Below are 20,390 nucleotides of genomic sequence, written 5' to 3' on the forward strand. Positions count from 1 at the left end.
GAAAGGGAGAGAGAGAAACATTCAGGAAACAGGAGAGAGGGCAGGACAGGATGTTTGGGCCTTAAACCACTTAGCTCTCCTCTCAGAGGCTGTTAAAGGGAGGAAGACAAATATGGAATTTTATTCATGAGAGCCCAGGTCACGACCTCTCGGGGTAATGTACTGAGTCGATCTTACAGGAAAAAAGGGCTGGCCCTGTTGACACTGGCCATGAGGAGCACAGATCTCTCAGGTCGTTTCAAAGGGGTGGGGAATCAACAAGGAGAAAACACAGCGTAGGCGGAAGCTGTAGGAAACCTAGATCAAATCGACACCCTGTTTCTGCCCTCATCCGACTGACCGCAATTCAACTCGCCCTTAACACTTCTCCCAACTTTCTCTCTCTCCCTACCCCCTTCTCTCTCGCTTCCTCTCCCTATCTCCAAACAAGAGCAGACACATATTCCTTATAAGGGGATCACGAGTGGAAGTAATCCAGAGCCTCTGGTTTTCTGCAGCTGATTGCGCTAAGCCTACAGAGGACCTCATTCCCCACTGAGCAGCCCAATGGTTGTAATTCAAATTATGCATAAAATGGGCTATGTTCTATATTTGTTATTGTAAATGATTCAACTTAGAGAAATTGGTTGGGTTGTTCGGTATCCCAGCTTACAACACCCAACAACACAGCTAAACAGTCCGTTTCTGCTAAGTGCTATTAAGTCCATTAGGAATAGACTCAAAGATAGAGTCTGAATAGATTCATATCATTAACCCTTGACTGAACCCAAAGCGAGGAGCAAATTACACAAATATATAAAGTCCCAACATTGCTTTGTCCACAACAACACATCTCCTCTTAGGGCTGGATGGCAATTAGGGTAAATTATTTATTTATCCCAGTTCATTCTAATTTACCCCCTTATAAACAAGCCGATGCATTTCAGGGGTTTCCCTTCCAATAAGAGATTTACATCCTGATGTTCTTCCAATGCAATGAGCTATATCTGATCTACCAGGGCTATGTTGTCAGCATGACCACATATGGTTACGTTAAAAATCGGAAGGATCCTAAGACACAAGACTGCGGATAACAATGAGGAACCGGTGGTGTCACCACCACTACAGGGTATCATAGGCCCTTGATTGGCTGATTGTAGCCAAATTGACATCAAGGAGAGCTTCAAATGATTGAGTACCATGTGTCTGAATGGTGTATTGTGTGACCACGAACTGAGATAAATACAAACACAGCAGAGTGTGCAGGGAGAACACTGTGAGACGTGTCAGGGGGCTATTATTGAGTTAGATGGGTTAGCCAGTTTGAGGGTTTTTCGTTGGCGGTGAGGTTGACGTCTTCCCGGTTAAACACAGCTCCATCAGATTCTTTTTTTTCCCAGAATACCAGTATATGCATCATTATGCTTCAGATAGCGCATGAAGGGTATGATTTACTTTAAAAGCAAGTTAATCGCAGTGTTAACGTGAACTTCAGGGAGATATGTTGTTGTTTTTGGCAGAAGCTTTTCCTTTCTTGAAGATTCATCTGAAGTGGCCATTTGTTGTTTCTCTCATTATTAAAATTCAGGCTATGAGTAGATTAGAGTAAAACAAATAATAAATTACTGATGAAATTAGTTTTTGTTTGTTTGTATTATGTACTATCATTAACGCTATTGTCTAGTCCAAAGTGTCCAAATAGAGTGCTGACCTAGAGTTAATGAACTCATACTATTGCAACACAATGCAATTCATCGTTGTGCTTTCTGTTCATCCTGTGTATGAATTGGCAGCTTTATCTGCAGGCAGTGAACCCTGCGAGTGGGGGGGCTGATCACTATGAAACATGGCTAAAACAACTGGAGTTGTGGGAATTTTGGAGTAGTTAAACGTTCAGCTTCCTCGACGCAGAGACACGAGTGATTGACTGACAGAGACACACACGAGGCGCACCGCCCTTTAAAGGGCGGTGTCAGGCTTCCAGAAAGCCATCCATGTGTTGCCTTGAATCATCACTAATGATGCAATACACATGAAGCAGCGAGGGTTCGTCCACTACATTCTCCCTAATCCCGGACCCGGGAATAAAGCAGTGATGAAGCTGAATGCCGAAGAAGGCCAATCCCACGGAATGTTGTTCGCATGATGGAACTTAATAGTATTGATTTTATTATTGTACTGCTAACATTTAATCAATTATCATTTAATCCAACCGATTTTTTAAGTGATTTCAGGGACCTGTCCTTAGGAGCAGGTAGGGGTGGCAGCACTTGGATCAAGGAAGGTCTTCAGGTTGGCTGTGGTCGTTGGGAATCTAAGCCAGTGCAGTTTTGCACTGGCAAAACACCATCCACTATAATCAATCACCATTCACTATTTTTACATTCAACGTGTTATGTAACTTAGTTTTGGTCAGAATTATGATCGATAACTATCGGATGTTAGCAGCATATGAACATGAATAAGATTCGAAAGACTAAAGAGATTCAATATTTGGTACTTTGGTGGTCCCCGATTAAAACACAGGGTACTTTATGTTTCCGCACAAATCATCCTCCAAAACTAAAACCTTCACGTTTGGTTAATAGTCTGTTCGAGTCCAACTACTGGTCACAGCACAACCTGTACATTTGGTACACATGGTCTGCCAAATTCGTTGTTTATTTGTTAAGATTTAGTATGCTAACAACCGTTGCTCTGTTGGTCTTTATTATGATGCAGAGTTGCTGAAAGCCATCAGCTCTTTTTAGGATTTGGTTTTTCCCAGAAAAGGCATCTATCCAAATACTGTAAGCTCTGTCTGTTTAAGGAAGACTTAGGAGATGAACAACGTGGAATGACAATAAACCAATCAATCCTTAAAACCAAAGCCAAACAGAAGATTATAGAAGGGCTTCGATTTTACAGCATACATGACCTGCCTATCTACTCAAATATATTACAAGAGACGGTGTTGAGCCCAATGAAGCACAAAGTATTGAAGTGAATCAAAAAGTATACATAAGAACTTAACTTTATTCTCCAATCATGGCTTTGAGAAAGTGATTGAAGAGAAGTGTGTTGTGTTGATTTGTGAGGCAAGAAAATGTTGCCTATCGAGATGTCTTCCGCCATACAACGAACAGACAATACAAAGGAGAGAACAGACACAGGCATACACAACATGACACAATACAAAAGTACAGGCTTTGAAAGTGTGGAATTATAACCCGTATGTTTGAAATGTGGCTCTGGAGGAAACAAAAACATTGGAGGGGCAGGGCACACGTTGACTAAAGAGCAACCATTCTCCTCCAAAGACGGGGGATAAAAACAAGGCAGTGTGCGAGCATCTGGACAGAGCTGTGACTCCCCAGCCAGCACCCCACCCCAGTCAGGAGGAGCAAACACCAGGGGAGGAGGAAGAGGAGGAGGAGAATGAGTAGAGCGGGGGATTAAATAGTCAGAAAGGAGGTGATTCATCTACGGTCAGAGCCCAGTCATGCTTACGGCCTGAAAACCCTGCATGGCTGCTCAGCTGATCTACATTGGATCGGTTTACTCAGATCCAAAATGGAGTTGTGTGTGCGACTTGGTGGCATCGTGTTTTGTGTGTGTTTGACAGGGACATCTGCCAGGCAGGCTGCAGGTGAAGGATGAGTCAAGCGTGACACACCGGAGAGGAACAGAGACGGAGTCGCTGAAACAGAGGACAACAAACACACAATGGCTGGCTGTTGGACTGTTGTAACAAGTCAACGTAAAGCAGGAACAGCTGGAAAGCCTTGAGTCACCATGTCGGGTGCGGGCCCATCCCGGCCCAACCCAGACTCTCCCATCTCAGCCTGGTCACTTAGGGAAACAAGAAGATATGATGCAAACACTGACACAACAATCTCATGACAGGCCGTGGCCTCACAGATACAGTCCTATTTTATAAACTTGCAATAACTAGCAATAACCCTTGCTTTTTAATGCAAGCCCATTTCTAGTTTCTAGCATTAAATAGATCTCTCAGTGGCGAAGTAGCTGTAGTGGTGTTGTGGTGGTGCATCTGAGTCTTTACTCAGAGATTCTCCCAATAACATCGATCTGTGAAGGTTACAGGGCAGAATTTGAATAAAACCTAATTTTACACAGGCCATTATATTTGTTACTTTTGCTTATCTTTATTTGCTAACCACATGTTTCACCCTGTCAAAGTTTTCAGGGAAATTACATAAACAGACACAACTATTATAAAGATTCTCAAGATTAATTTATTCAAATGTTTTATTCACCAACTGTATTCACCAACTGGGTAGGCTCGAAAAGAGTCAAATATAATTACCAAAACAATTTAATTTACTTTTAATGAAGTTAAAATGAATATTACCTAGCATTTCACAGATTATTATGACATAGAAAGGATGAATAAAGATGAACAAACACTAGCTCATTTCAATGTGTTTGTGGACACAACATCTGAGATTATTTAATTAGAACACAATGTTTAGCTTCATTGTATGGTACCTCGTAGACACACAGCCAGTCAAGCAAAATATCCAATATATGCCCCATGATGGTCTTACTGGGGCCAGACGCCATCACCGGATAATTAGAGAGCCCAATAAGGGATTTTAACCCTTTAGATCCTGAGCTTAATAGCAGACAGATGGGTCTGGCCAGGAAGATGTGGGTGCTTCATAATGTACACAATTACTCTTTTGTCTTTGGAGTGAGTCAGTTGCCAAAAACAGCAGGATGCACTGGGATCAGTACGATCGCATATCTGTTCAATCCGACGGTTACTCAGTGTTTTCTGCTTAGATGTTCTGGTAAGTGATAGCGCCTGTTGGTGTACTAAGAGGAGTATTGTTTAAGTGCAGGCTGAGGTTTTGCTCATTCTCTGGGGTGAACGATGCATAATTGGTGTCCCTTTCCGGGATGTGACGCGTCAAAGAGGGCAGGATCATTGAAGGATGATTATTGAACCTACAGATTTCTGATTCTGAGACTTATTCTGAATTTTGTGGTATTTGTCTTCTTGTATTGTAAACTAAAGTTATGAATTAACTAATTATAATTAAAACTGAATAACAACAAAATAAATGATTTAAATGACATGGTGGGTACATTACTTAAAAAGTTAGTACATCACAAGGTTTAAAACCTTTGTACATGACTTATGAGAGAAACGGTGGATCTACTTTCTGCCTTATTTATCTAGACGTTTAACCCAAAGACAACTTCCCTGTATGATGTTTAATTAGCCTTTTCTCTCAACAGCCGTTCCAAAACCTCATGAGAGATTTGGAAGTGCTTCAGTAACCGGGGGGTGGATGTGTGGACGCAGGTGGGTGGATTTCCCCCAAGTCAAAAGGGAACGTCTCCACATCAAACAAAGACAGGCTCTGTCGCAAGGCCCCCCCTCACCTCATGTTGCAGAAAACCTGCTCTTTCATGAACACCATGAGAAGGCCCCGCTAACAGGTGCACATCATACGTCCCCTTTTAGCACGCAGAGCGGCTGCTCTTTCTTCCAACACTTCTATGCCAGGAGCACAATAGTTAGCTACAAACACCCTGACGTCTCTTCCTGGCCGAGAGACAACAGCGCCTGCAGAGGAACGCTCTGATCCCCTCAAACCTTCAGCTGCAGGAAAAGGCAAGAAAATAAAATGAAAAAGAAAGACACCCTGCACAGGAGTCGTGATGTGGTACCATCTGCTAGTGCGCAGCAGATCAGAGAGGCTTTCAGAGTCAATTCAGGTGCTATTGTGCCAGGCCTCAAGAGACTGGCGGAGATGACTCCTGGATTCAACCTGAAGAAGAAGATGAAAAAGGAGAGGATTACAAAATTTCCCCCCAAATCTGATATTCTCTTGTTTTATGTGTTCATTTCCCATTTTCAAATATTTTCCTGCTTATCTGCAAATCCAGCAGAGCTCTCGTGTCCGAGCCATTCCTGAGCCAACTCAATTCAACGCGGAGTAAAGATAAGATATGATGTTGTTTGTTACTCCCAGCTGGATATTTGGGTACATCCTGCCATTTGTCACATTTTTGCGGACGCCGTTGACTTTGATGCCCACCAGCATTAAGTACGTCGATTCTCCAATCGGAAAACTATTCATCATCTGCAGGTGCGCCCAGACTTAAAATAGATACAAAGATGATAAATGGTACAGTTTGTTTTCTACTGTAGAATAAAACGTCCAGAATTTAAGAGAAAAGGGGGAGCCATGAGAGCAGTGCATGTGTGCTGATTAAAAGCCATTCTTTACTGAGACCTGACAGGTCTTTGCCATTGTGTCGAGTATTAGCCATTAGGATTTCCTTTACAGACATGAGACACACACACACACACACACACACACACACACACACACACACACACACACACACACACACACACACACACACACACACACACACACACACACACACACACACACACACACATACAGAGGCACATACACATGCTCACGGGGATGCATGCACGGGCGCACACACACACACACACACACACACACACACACACACACACACACACACACACACACACACACACACACACACACACACATTAACAATGGAGAGGGAAAGAACTTAGAAATCTAAAGAACGATCAATAGCAGGTACATGGTGGAAAGCAGAGGTTCGCTAATATAGGAAGGATAGAGAGGCCATTTAGCAACTAGGTAATTCCTGGGTTAAACTAACTGTGGGTTTTACAAACTGACAGTCGATAAATAGAACATCATATGGCAGTAGCAATGTTGTTTTGAGGATATGGACATGCACAGGTGGTTTAAGAGGTAAAAAAATCATCAAAATGTATTATTTTGTGTGGTGGTTCCGATTTATACAGTTGTAGGTCTTATTGCTAGATGCAGAGAAACAAATTAAATGTCGTCAACCGTTATACGTTCCTAACAGGTGTAGTGCAGTAAATAGTCATCTTTAAAAGTAGCAGTGACAAGCCTCTGTGTAAGATACAGGTTTTTTTGTTAATGCTTTTTTCCAAAGCCTGCATGATTCTAGCAGTCATAGAACAAAAACAACAACAATTCGACAGGAAATGCAAGAGGAGTAAATAGTATGACTGAAGGCCACAGCTCTCTCGTTCCATTGGATAACACTATTTCAGAGACGTCCTATTCAACCAACTAGGCTGTCCTCAGACACTCTCTCTCTCTGGGTGGACCGCTGCAGACCATCTCCACTAAAATCAGTCCCACAACAACTTAACTTCTCATGTCCCATGCAAGAATCTGGGCCTTTTTCAAGGGCCTCTATGCGATGGGTTCAAAGTGTCAGACCTCTTGTCTTGAGTAAAAGCAGAAACTTTTGACTGCTTGCAAAAGCTGGCGTTACCAATTAGTTTTACATGACAGCTCTGGATAAACAGAGAACGCCCAGACTCGTCGTTTATCACTGTTTATGGTTATTATGCTTATCGTTCTACCTCTGCATGGAGGAAAAACCCTTATGAGGGGACCTACCAAACAAAACAAAACCTATTACAACAATATGCCAAGACATGTTCTCCATGTCCTTCTAGAGTCTGCATACTCAAACGTTATCTTTTGTAAGAGGCAGAAGCCGTTGGCTCTGGCCATTGTGTTGGAAGGACTTTGCTAAGTCGGAGGTTAATGGTGTCGTGTTAATTAGTGCTTTCTCCTCAGGGGTTGAGTACAGCCAAGCAAAGGCATCTCGTAAGAGAGTGAGAGTTCTGACACATTCGTAACTCCACTCCAGTATTCACACTGCACTCTGAGTTCATATGTCACTAACGCCGGAATGGTAAACATAGGCCTACACACAATCCCTAAACAGTAGATAGGCCTACCTTACATATAGGCCTGATAAAACAAAATGAGAATATTAAGTAACAAAAGAGAAACAATAAAATGCCAAAAGTCCCATCTCATGATGTGATCATCAGGAGGAGATAAAGACATGTGTTCCATGGGGGAAGGCGGTTCCCTCTCCCCTCTTTCCCAAAACCACGACGTTTCTTCTGAGAAGTCTGGGCTGTTATGCAACGCTCGGTGGACTCGAGAGGGAGTGAGCAGGGTTTTGAACATGTGAACTTGAGTTGTCTTAACATGCCCTCCCCTGTGCACCAGCAGCATAGCGTTGGAGCCACTGCAGCTGGCTGTCAGCGCGGATGCATGAGGTAATACCAGTTGCGCCCTCGTAGAACAAGCAATGCACTTACCAGCCACGCACAATAGCAAACATATGGCTGGGCCCACAGATCTGCAGCCAGGATCAGGTTGGAAGACAAACCCAGGAGCACGTGTGTGTACCTGCAACGCTCTCCCACATGTTATAGTGGGAAATCTGAATGATTTGTGATGTTGGCCGCAGATTCGCCAACGCAGGTCGGGTTGCGTTATTCTCCAGCAAGAAGGTACAACTAAGCCCAGTGTTGCATCCTTAGGACCCTGGGATCTGAAAAGTTGTTATTTGGTTATTTTGTTATCTGGGTCTTGATCAGCGCTTGGGCTACAGGGCTGTGGCATGCACAAGCCCAAGTTCAGGGGAATTATTAATGGCCTCTCCCATATCCTGTCCCATCAAATGGGTCACGGAAAGAAATCAAAATAAGCCAAAGGGGGAAAGTTATAGTTTAAGACGGGTTGAAAGCGAGTGTAGTGGATAGGGTGTCCTGCAGCTGAAAGGTTCAGGACACCCTATCCACTTATCGACCCCCAAGTTCAGCAAGATGCCCCCTAACCATTACCACCAACCTTAATGAAATGTATCTTAAATCACCTCGGACAGAATGGCCTCATATAGGAGTTAATGTTTAAATCCTGATGAGATTTTATATTTTTTTTATTTTTTTATTTTTATTTTTTTTTTATTTTTTTTTATTTATTAATATATTTATATTTATATACTATGCCAGTGGTGATGCTCTAAACTTAATTTCGTTGATTAACTCTGTTAAACAAGGACAATAAAGAATCTGAATCTGATAGGACACACAAGAGGGAGCTTATTGTGACCAGGGTGACTAGGACAGGTGAGGATAAAATATAATGTGGTGAAATTACAGATCTCCATAAACAAGGACAATAGCTCCCTCAGCTGCCTGGTTATAACAGTATTGTGGTATTGATTAAGACAAACAGTCATTAGAGCAATCAGATTCATTCAATCCACATTTTGTTGGCTAAATCAAATGATTCAGCCATCAAAAGGTTGCAATACATCAAATTACAAAATAATCGCAACAAAAACCCTCATCATATTGGGCGAACCACCACAGGTCGTACACAGAAGCAGTATTACTGCATCCAGGAGGTTGGAGCCCAAAGGTGTCACGTGTCTGGATAACAACAGAAAGGGTAATATTTAGCTAAAGATAGCAGAGCAGCCCACCACTTTCCATTGCATTGATTGGTATCTGTTTAAACAGAAAAGCTAAAATGCTCAAGTGCTGCACTGTCTGCTATGTTGTTGCACTGTCTGATATACACTGAGCGGGCCAAGGTCATAACTGGTAACATATGTTATGCATTGGAAAGAACTGTAAACGTCTCCACTCAATTCTTTGTCCTTCAATGCCATGAGTAAATTATTGTACTGTATCTCTAAGATCATATAATATTTCTCACATCATAAAGCTCACATGATTGTATGCAGTTATTATGGTGGTATAGACTCCATAGAACCCAGATTAGATGTGGAAACATCTGTTAGCCTATATGGGGATGGCCATCGCTTAGAAAGAAAGAACGAAAGAAAGAAAGAAAGAAAGAAAGAAAGAAAGAAAGAAAGAAAGAAAGAAAGACAAAAAGACAAAAAGACAAGATAATAAATATTGTACAAATGAAAGAGTGGTAGATCTTTTAAATATTGGGACATCTTTATCCCCCTTGTAATGCACCACGTAAACATATTTTTTCATGACTTTCTCATGTTCTTCTATGTTCCTTGTTACTTCAGTACAATCTGCGTGGGCATACATGTTTCACTGAGAGCTGGCCCTGCAGAACTGTCATGTGGAAACCTTGAGGTTAAATGCTAATCATAGTCCAGACAAGTGAAAAGAGAAGCAGGGGGAGGAGGTGCTGCTGTAAAGGAAGGCCACCCACAGTCCTTCTCAAACACTCAACTGTTCAGAATTCAGCTGCTCAGACAAAACCCGGCCATGGAAATTTTGCTGGTATTTTTTTTTGATCATGATGGATAAATGTACTGGAGTGGCAGGTTAATGTGAGGAAGAGGATCACATAAACACAGGGATCTAAAGCCTTTTCTTCCTGTTTACTGCACTGCACAGCAGATCTCGCTGTCCACATGGCTCACACAGTTTAAGCTCGGAACCAAGGCACAAACACTGGGAGGCAGTAGGTCAAAACACGAGACTAACCAAATGTAATGAGAGGTTTGATCCTGCCTGCGTTACTATGTGCCACATGCCATTCCTTCTCTTCAATTGGCTCCTCTGATTGGGTCCAGGCTGGTTTCCACCAAGGCCCCGGACCACTGGTTTGCATACATTAACATGCACAGGGCACTGTTGGGCAGAGACAGCACTTATTTATGGGGAAGATCATATTCAGCCATCTGATTAAACGGAAGAGGTTTGATGAATGCTGATATGTATTACAATGAATCAGTACCATTATGCATTACAACCCACTAACCATGGTCCATAATATTAATTTGACATTTGACCTAAGTAATCACAAATATATGTGTTACCGCACAGTGGATCAGAAACAAATGTCAGTAGTAATCAGTAGAAGTAGATGCATTCGAACATTATTTAAAAAAAAAAATGCATGATCCACTCTATAATTATCTCTGCATTAAATTTGTGTTTTCACTAAAAAGGAAAGCAGCTCTAAAACCCTGTATTCCAGGGATTATTGTCTCAGCATTATACATGATTTGGATGTCTGTATTTAGTTACAGCAAGTGATTTTGTCCAGATCATATTACACACACACACACACACACACACACACACACACACACACACACACACACACACACGCGCACACACACACGCACACACACACACACGCATACACGCACGCACGCACGCACACACACACACACACACACACACACACACACACACAAACAGAGACACGCATACACGCACGCACGCACGCACGCACGCACACACACACACACACACACACACACACACACACACACACACACACACACACACACACACACACACACACACACACACACACACACACACACACACACACACACACACCTTGAAGAACATTGTAACAAGGCACTTCATCCAATGTAAGAAATGTGCAACGGAATTATACTGCCCTCTACTGGCACAAAGATAGATTTAAAGATAAACTTAAAAAAGGCACCATCACATGGGAATCTAATATAAATATGACCCAGACAGGTTATACAGAAAAATAATTGCAAAGAATATGCACAATTATTCAGGTCAGGACATCACTTTATCCGTCCCAAATTTAAACCCTAAACCTATCCTGTACCTAATTACTGGAAGAATATGTCAAATGACCCGAAGTGACACTGGCTTGACAAGAATATTTTTTAGAGTTAACAGTTTATTTTCCATTCCATGCATTATCGTTCGTTGTTTAAAATGCATGCTGTAACTGTTAACCCCAAAAGCATAATTTCATTTTATAGCGACATCGTGTGGAATTTGTTAACATAACACGAATAGCATTATTGGTTTAAAGCAACATTAGTAATTGTGTTTATTTTGAATAAAATGAGGACGAGCAGGTATATAATTCAGAAAAAATAAATAAACATGGGAAGACATCACAATGTCCAAAATTAATACTGTCGCATCGATAAGGCAACATAGGCCTATCCAAATCCAGGACCAGGTATGCATGTGTGCTAATTTATCAAGATATATTTTTATGTATTTAAAGAAAACATAAACCCCGCCATTGTACGGTAGACAATAGACTCGGATGCATTCCACTAAGTCAGCCACATTCTTGCTAGACTTGTGGCGGTGAGGAGTGAGGAGGAGCCCGGCTGTTTATTCATTCACGTCAGTCCCTCCTCCTCCGTCCCCTTCCTTCCTGCTCCGCGCCACGGCTCTCCGCCGCTCCAACTCTCCCCCGATATCCACCATAATATTCACTATCATCACAGTCACGTCGCCACCATAAACCCATTTTGGAATCAGGTGAGTTCCGCGGTTGTTTTTTATTCCGATGGGTCGGATAGACGAGTGAGCTGTGCGCTGGGTTGAGTCGCCCGGGCCGGCGAGGCGAGCGGTGTTTCCTACCCTAACTTATCACATTCCTCTTGACCACCCCCCGAAAATGTCTCGCTGGATTGTGTCTCTGTGTTGTTTTTTGGGTACATTGTGTGCCGTGCGGTGTGCATGCTTCGCGTATTATATTGCTTTCGTGTGGAAAACAAACACACGGCCAATGTAGGTCAGCAAGTACAGTCAAAATGTCGTCTTTTCTATTTTACTTCCACATTCTCTCATGCCACTAACAGATGGCGTCGCAAGGGGGGATGGAGAGAGCTGGAGAGAGACGCATAAAGGAGTAGGGGCTACAACAGGCCAGATCCAGCCCAATTCTATCCAATACCAATCCATACATAGCCCCTTATGACATTCGTCTTCTTGCGTAGGCCCGTCTTGGAACAAAGTTTTCCCGTTAAGTTGTAGTAGGGCCCTTTTTAAAGATACAGTGCAAGTCAATACGAATATGAGTATTATGAAGAGCAAAGTGAGAAGAGCAGGCTTGTATATGGGGTAACGTTATGCCACTAACCAAGAAGCTCCGTTTACTCGCAACCCCTTTTGCTTCGTGTCAAAATGTGAGACTGCAGATGCAATGCTGCAGCAACACCTATATGTGTGCAAGTGTTCATTATGGGTGTATAGATAGGGTATTAATGGGTAATACATGCTACCCTCACCAGTTGGCCGAGGCGTCACTTGATTGTCAGAAATTGTTGCCTGTGCCATTCAAGCTAGTGAGTTATGACTACCATAATCTGCACTGCATAACCGAGGAAGTCCCGTGTTCTTCTCTAATCATCCTAGGTATGTTCCTCATAGGCATTTCTAAGGCAGATGCCGTTTTTTAACTTGGATCCCCGTTGTTTTGATGTTGCTACCAGTTAGGCTGTTGCATCTGAAATAATGTATAAAGCCCTGGGTCTGCACATGATGCAACGTCTAGTTCAATTGTACGTGTATGATGGCTCAATATGCGTGTTCACAGCAATAGCCTGCATGCTGCACATGCCAGACAGGCCCGTATTCGGTGGAGTTCAGTGGCTAACAAAGGTTACTACGACATCCTCCTTGTTGGCCATAGACATCCTTGTGTCTGTTGAGCTGCTTTCAGTTTAAAGAGGACTGCATCCTTTCTCAAACATCTTCACCCACCTACTTTGAACAAAGTGAAACTGCCATCACATTTCAAGGAAGCTTGTGTTTGTGTGTGACTGCATAAGGTTTAGTGGCTCTTCAGTGGGTTGATGTTGTGTCTCATAACTGTGCGCTACTGTTGCTTGGCCTGCCTTATGTACTGTGGTCGTCTGTCTTGTGTGCTGTCTTGCCAGTTATATTTATTTCAGTTTGTGCCCAGCTGAGTTGAGTGCTGCATTTATCAGACTGCCTTTATCAGCCCCACTGGTCTTTAGAGTGGAATGGTTTCTTGTAGTGATATAATGGTGTCTATTTGCTACATCACTAGTGTTGTAGTTAGATAGGTGTTTGCATAGTATTATTAAATAGTAACAACCTCAAATGTAATAAATTGTTGATTAATTAGCCGTCATAAAATCCAGCATCATAGGCATCATCAAAATACATGCCGCTGAATTATTATTGGATGCATTGTTGTCTTGTTCGATACCCATTTCCCAAAGCTCAGATCAATAGGGATATATTGGTATTTCGGCTACACAACCCCACGCTGAGCTCTGGATCATGTCACATAGTCTATGAATCATAGCAGGCCGGCAGTGTAGGCCAAAGCGTGTAGGCCAGCAACATGGCAGGCCCGGCCATCGGCAACATAATCCGGGCTAGGTCGACCGTAAAGACCCGTTTAATTTCCCGGTCACCCAAAATCTCTCCGCTCTCTCCCGCTCATTCAATAATGTATTGAACGTCTATGTAGACGTAGTAGAATGGAGGTTGTGGTGCTAGGATAGAGTTGGGGTAAAGGGTTCAGAACAGCAGCTGATGGTGTCAGCACATTGCAGTGCTTTGCTCTGCTGCGGGCTGGGTTAAAAAAAGGGGAGGGGGAGAGAAAGGATGATGTTTCTGGAAGCACAAAGGCCTAATGTTTTAGGGCTTGTTGGCTATAGCTGTAGCTCTCCACCAACTATAGCTAACAAGTGCTCTTCCAAAACCTGTTTTAAATCCTGTATATATTCTTCCGGATGTCTGTTGTGTGTTGATGTTCTTGTAGGTCAGCACTGGGCTATGCCTGGATTGTAGCATAGATTGCAGCTCAAAATGGAAAATAATAATAATTGACCCAATCTTGTACTGCTTTAGAAACGTGAGCCAAAGAATAAAGGCAGCAAAAGCAATGCTTCTTTCATTTCAACTTCCTACAAGTATCATGTCTCTAGAAAGCATGGTATATATGCTCAGCTCTTATGCAGGAGACTTCCATTGTGATCCAAAAAACTCATTCTCCAGCTTTGTTGTGCATAAATGTATCACTATGATGTACCAAGAGTTGGAGAGAGAGACATTAAGGTCCTTCTCATTCAGGCAATCAGAAAGACCTACGATTACAGAAGAGGGCATTTCAATGCTGTATGCCAAGAAGAGTAATATGTGTACAAGCACTATACTAACTGTATGAGATAGTGTTGTGTGTATTATGGTTAAACTTTTTTTTTGGGGGGATAAAGCATGTTTGAGCGATCTTTGAAAATTTGGCACATAAAATGCATGTCATTTACACTCTGCTAATTGTGACACACACACACACACACACACACACACACACACACACACACACACACACACACACACACACACACACACACACACACACACACACACACACACACACACACACACACCCTAATGAGATCTCAGGTAACACTGGCATAAAACGTGGCTCCAACAACGTGATTGTTTGCCATGTTGACCATATTCCCTCTTTTGAGTCCTCCTATCTACTTGGGCTGGCGTCTAGTCTTGTTAAGCGGGGCTTTGCCAATGTTCTGTTGTGTGAAGTTGTTACCAGTTGCATGGCCAGTTGGTGTGGACTTCCTCCCCAGTCAAGCCAACCTCTCAACATGAGATGGAATCAACTGGGGCTCTTGCTGTTGTGTGTAAATTATGTATTATTATTATTTTTTATTATTATTATTATGTATTATTTTTAATTATCCCTTTATTTAATATTTATTCATTTTGTATTAAAGCTTCTTTTTTGTTTACAGTATTCCTCATTTTCTATCCTCGATTACATTGTTATTGTATTTTTTTTACATTTTGACTGAAATCGGTGTGTTTGCTAGCCAATGATATATATATATATATATATATATATATATATATATATATATATATATATACTGTATATATATACTGTATATATATATATATTTGTATCAGTTTATATACCTGCCAAAATATAACCCTATGTTAATAAATTTGTCCCCAACTTCTACTGAATTGAACATCACTATTGTGAAGGAAACTGACGATAGGCAGTTTTTAGAATGGCTAACATAGCTAGCAACGGTTGTTTAAGTTTTGTCATGCAGGCCTTTTAATTTTACCGGAGAGATCATTGAGAGAGAATAAACACATTCCTATGGGAAGAAATTATGGGAATGCAAAATCCAAAGACACTCTTGTTGAATTGTATCACTTCTGACTATACACAAAGTACTTTTGGTTTTCCTGTGTGTGTGTGTGTGTGTGTGTGTGTGTGTGTGTGTGTGTGTGTGTGTGTGTGTGTGTGTGTGTGTGTGTGTGTGTGTGTGTGTGTGTGTGTGTGACATAATTATTTATCATACGCGAGTATCTTAACTTGAAGACTACATGATACAATAAGAGACCAGTTGCCTAATTTAATCTGCAACACAAAACAATCTTTTGTGGATTTGTGTCATACGTGTCTCAATGACAACAAATAATAATATTGATCACCCTCTGCCACTCCTAAGTAGTACTCACGCAATCCTAAATCAAATGTTCAAGGATCAATACCCATCTGTCTATGTTTCATTTTGATTCTCTTAATTTCCTGGTTTTGCTGAGGAATGCTTGAAGAATGCCTCTTCCCAAGTCTCTTGACTTGGTTATGTGTTATATGATGCCATAGAAAGACAACAAGAACAATGTTTAATCATTTCCTTTCCTTTCCTTGCATTATTTTAACCTCTCCTCTCATCCATCTATCTTGTCTTTGTTTGTCGTGTGTGTGTTTTTGTGGTTGTGAGTGATGTGGAGGGGTTATTTTTAGGACAAATTCTAACTAATCAAACAACAATATCACTGATTGACTGATTTGAAGGGGGCACTATAACAGCCCACTTTTTGTTAACGGAACCAGTCTCTGAACTGTTGTTGAGACCTCAATAATTACATCTAAATGTTGACCAATCATTGGTGAATTGAACACATTCATCTGGACTACACCAAATGAGGGTTATCACTCTTTCGAAGCCAGTGGCCACAATGCTTTTCTGCTAAAGTAGCCTGTTATCCTGGCATGTACATGGAAGGGTGACAATAAGGAGAGTTAAGCTTAATTTATACTTCTGCGTTGAATAGCTGCCGTGGGTACGCCGTAGCTCACCTGCACCTCTCCAAAAATGTAATTACACGTCGGGATGCAGAACGATAAATGTGAGCACAGGGTTGGATAACCACAGTATACCCATGGCGGCGATTCGATACAGAAGTATAAATCAAGCTTTAGTGCTACCGCCAGTCCTTTGTTGGACGCATGCAAATGTAGTTCTTGCTGCAGTTTGTACTGAACCACTGCTCGCTACATTCATTTTAAACGTCTCTGGGTGTCTTTTGCCTGCAACAAGTCTGTAAAATCAAAATTGTAATTTGGCTTTTTCAACAATGCATAATGTTATCTTAATTCACTAATGCTTCCTTGGCCAACACCCCCGCGGTTATTTGGGATTCCCACTTCGGCCACACCATGCTAAGAAATGTATTCGCTGGACTGTAAGACTTCAGTATGCCGAACACTGAAATCTAAAATATTTGAATGGTAAATCATATTTGAATAAGAATTGTACTCTGATTGACTGGTTGGTGTCAGGGGATCTCACTTGCCATGTTACCTTGCTCTAATTTGTGCCAATCAAAATTTGTGGTTGCAATGACCCCTGTTGCGCCAGAGGTGGCGCTGTCATTGTCATTTTTTTTTCCTCTCAGTGTTAGGTTACTCTTTAAAGAGCGTCCTGTCTCGTTTGGAAATTGATTTCCATCCACAGTAATTGGGTTCTCTCTCAGCAAGGTTGTGTGCGACTGTTCTAACGTGTGTGTGTTTGTGTGTGTGGCTCATTCACTATAGTTATGGTATCCACTTAAGAAAAAGATTCCTCTACTGTTGATGAAATATCTGTTTATTTAGAATTATTCAGACTGTATTTCTGTGTTTGTTTGTTTACAAGGTTTCAGTAACTGGAAGAAGGTACCGGATTGAGAGGAGGTGGTCGGGCCAGAGATAAGAAGATTGCATGAGAAAAAGGAAAGAAACAGAATTAGGGATGAAAAAGAGGGGGGAGGGAGAGGAAGGTAGGGGGAGAGAGAGGAAGGTAGGGGGAGAGAGAGGGAGAGATGGATGGAGATGGAGAGAGAGCAAAGGGTGAACTGTATCCATGGAAACATGAGGAAAGAGTGATGGAAGAGAGAATGAGAGGAGAAAGAGTGATGTAGTTTGGAACTGAGTTGGAGAGTGGTAGAATGAAATGGTATGGCTGCCATTGCTGCACCTCCAAGTGCCTCCATGCTTACTGAGATACGTAGGCTTTTTGCAAAATACCCATCTTCTCCAATCATTGTTTTTAATTGTATAGCTTTCTAATGATGTTCTTCATCGGGCAACTCCAAATCAGCTGAGCATAGACAAAATCATATGGCAATTAAATAAATAAAGAGCCTACTTATATTCTAATGGTTGATTACTGAATTTATACACATACACACACATGTTTATGCATGTGTTGCGTTATTGGCTAGTAAACATTGGTTAAACTAAGGCTGAGTCATTCTCATGTATACACAGTAGCCGATACATCTATCCACAAATGTCATATAAAAGTTATCTGCTGACACACCATATAGAATTTATACCAGGTATGCTTTTTTGTAACTCATAGTTATTTAGTCGCTCAATTTCTAACTGAAGTTAATTGTTAAAATGTAATGTTTTCAGTGGTTGTAATTATTTTCACGACTCGTTCCCCAGATGTCTTTCCGACCTTCACCAAACCCTTACCGAAACCTGAAAGTCTCAAACTAATACCAAAACAAGATAACCATCCTTTTCCTTATCAGTAAACCAAACTATTTCTTCATGGAATAGAGAATAGGATGTATGTCCAGGATGTATATAAGTTAAGTTGCACCCTATAGAGGCATTGTTATCTTCCGGTTTTACAACCCGTTCCATAATCGCAAATTATTGTCATTTTCTTGTAATAGAAGGATATAAACTGCTGTGTTTGTAGCATTTGTAACTTTCATTCAGAACAGCCTTGCTGTTAGAAGGAATGGTGATCACATTTGTTTGACCAATTCGGCTGGCCAAAGGCAACCGGACAGCTGGGACTTGATTGAACATGCAAATTTCGACGCCTTTCTGGGTCCGGAGTCCGGACCATGGGTGCGTGATACCTGCCAGTCCTGGATACAGGCCTAGTCTTGTAGTCCAGAGTAAGGTCAGCCCTTAAGGGTGCTCCTTCCGCTTCCTGTAGGGTGAGAGCATCCCCTAGTTAAAGGCCACACGTCTCCTTTATGTTATCCCTGGACTATTTATATAGAAGAAGTTCCAAACACTAAAGACGTGGTGGTGGCAAACCCAACAGGGTTTTTTTTGTGTTTTTCCAGCTGAATATCCGTCCTGTGCATGATTCATTCATAGACATGGCTGTAGTCTCTTATTAGACACTGTTTTGGGTTGGACATAAATGGAATTAATGAAATGAGGATGTAAAAGGGTGTTCGTGTTTCTCTCAGATAATGAACCCATGTGGCTAGTCTGAGGCCTTTTGTGGATGTCAAAATGCACCGTGCTCTTGTCGAATAAGGCATTTTCTTCCTGGAAGGTATAGAGGTGATAACATTGGGCATGTGATGAGTTTCAAACCAATGTTTTTTTTGCGACAATACTGTTAAATCAAACATGATGTCTGTGATATCTTTCTGTCGTTCATTTCAATCCCTCTGTTTTATTCTTTCTATCAGTCTTTCTACCTCTCCTTTTCAGTTTTCTTTTCAGTTCTCTTCCCCTCCCCCTCTTTCTGTTCCTCTTTCCTCCTCTCCCTCGTTCATTCTCCCCTCCCCCTCTCTCTCTCTCTCTCTCTCCCTCTGTCTTTCTCTTTTTTCTCTTGCTCTCGGTTTCCATCTCGCTCTACCCCTCCCTTCTCTCTCTCTTTACTTCTCTTTCTGTCTGTCTCTCCCTCTCTCTTCGTCTGTCTCTCTCCTCTCTCACGTTGCACACTGCCCCTCCTTCTCTTTCTCTCTCTCACGTTGCTCCCTGCCCCCATCTCTCCCTCTCTCTACGTCTCTCACTCTTTCTCTTTTTTTCTCCCTCTGTCTCACTCTGTCTGTCTCTCGCTCGCTTGCCTGCTTGCTCTCTCTCTCTCTCTCTCTCTCTCTCGTTCTTTCTCTCCGTCGCTTGCTTGTTCACTCTCTTGCTCTCCCTTTAACATCCTACCCTCCCCCTGCCTCCCATTTGCTTTCTCCCTCTCCTCTCACACTCCACCATTTCCCTCCCTCATTCGTTGCCTCACTCGCTCATGGTCTCCCCCTCCCTCCACCGTTCTCTTTATCTCCTCCCCTCCCTCCCCCCTCAATCCCTCTTTCATTCCATGCAATCATCTGTTCTCCCTGGCTCTCTCCCTCCCTCCCTCCTGCTCTCTCTCTTGCTCTCTCGCTCTGTCTCTTTCCCTCTCTCTCCCTTTATCTGGCTCTATTTTGCTCACAGCCTTGCTCTCCCCCTCCTTCCTCTCTCTCTCACTCACTCACTCACTCACCCTCTCACTCTCTCTCTGCTCGCTCGCCCTCTCTCCCTCCCTCCCTCCCTCCCTCCCTGCTCTCTCTCTCTGCCTGCTCTGTATCTCTCTCTCTCTGCTTGCTTCTCTCTCTCTCTTTCTCTCTCTGCTCGCTCTCTCTCCTGTTCTTTCTCTCTGCTTCCTCCATTACGCCCCCATTTTGTCCTCTCCTCTGCTGTTGCCCTCTCTTTCCTCCATGTTCTCTC

At 42.3% G+C, this 20,390-nt stretch overlaps 1 long non-coding RNA gene across 1 annotated transcript; it reads left to right on the plus strand.

The window, feature by feature from the left end:
- The first annotated feature begins 11,826 nt into the window (after window positions 1–11,826).
- On the plus strand, window positions 11,827–15,009 carry LOC132472254 (uncharacterized). The gene is made up of 2 exons (XR_009529045.1): window positions 11,827–12,121; window positions 12,445–15,009. It is a non-coding gene; the product is annotated as an uncharacterized LOC132472254 (long non-coding RNA).
- Window positions 15,010–20,390: the final 5,381 nt, after the last annotated feature.

Source organism: Gadus macrocephalus, chromosome 14 (assembly GCF_031168955.1).
Source record: "Gadus macrocephalus chromosome 14, ASM3116895v1".
In the NCBI taxonomy this organism is placed as follows: Eukaryota; Metazoa; Chordata; class Actinopteri; order Gadiformes; family Gadidae; genus Gadus; species Gadus macrocephalus.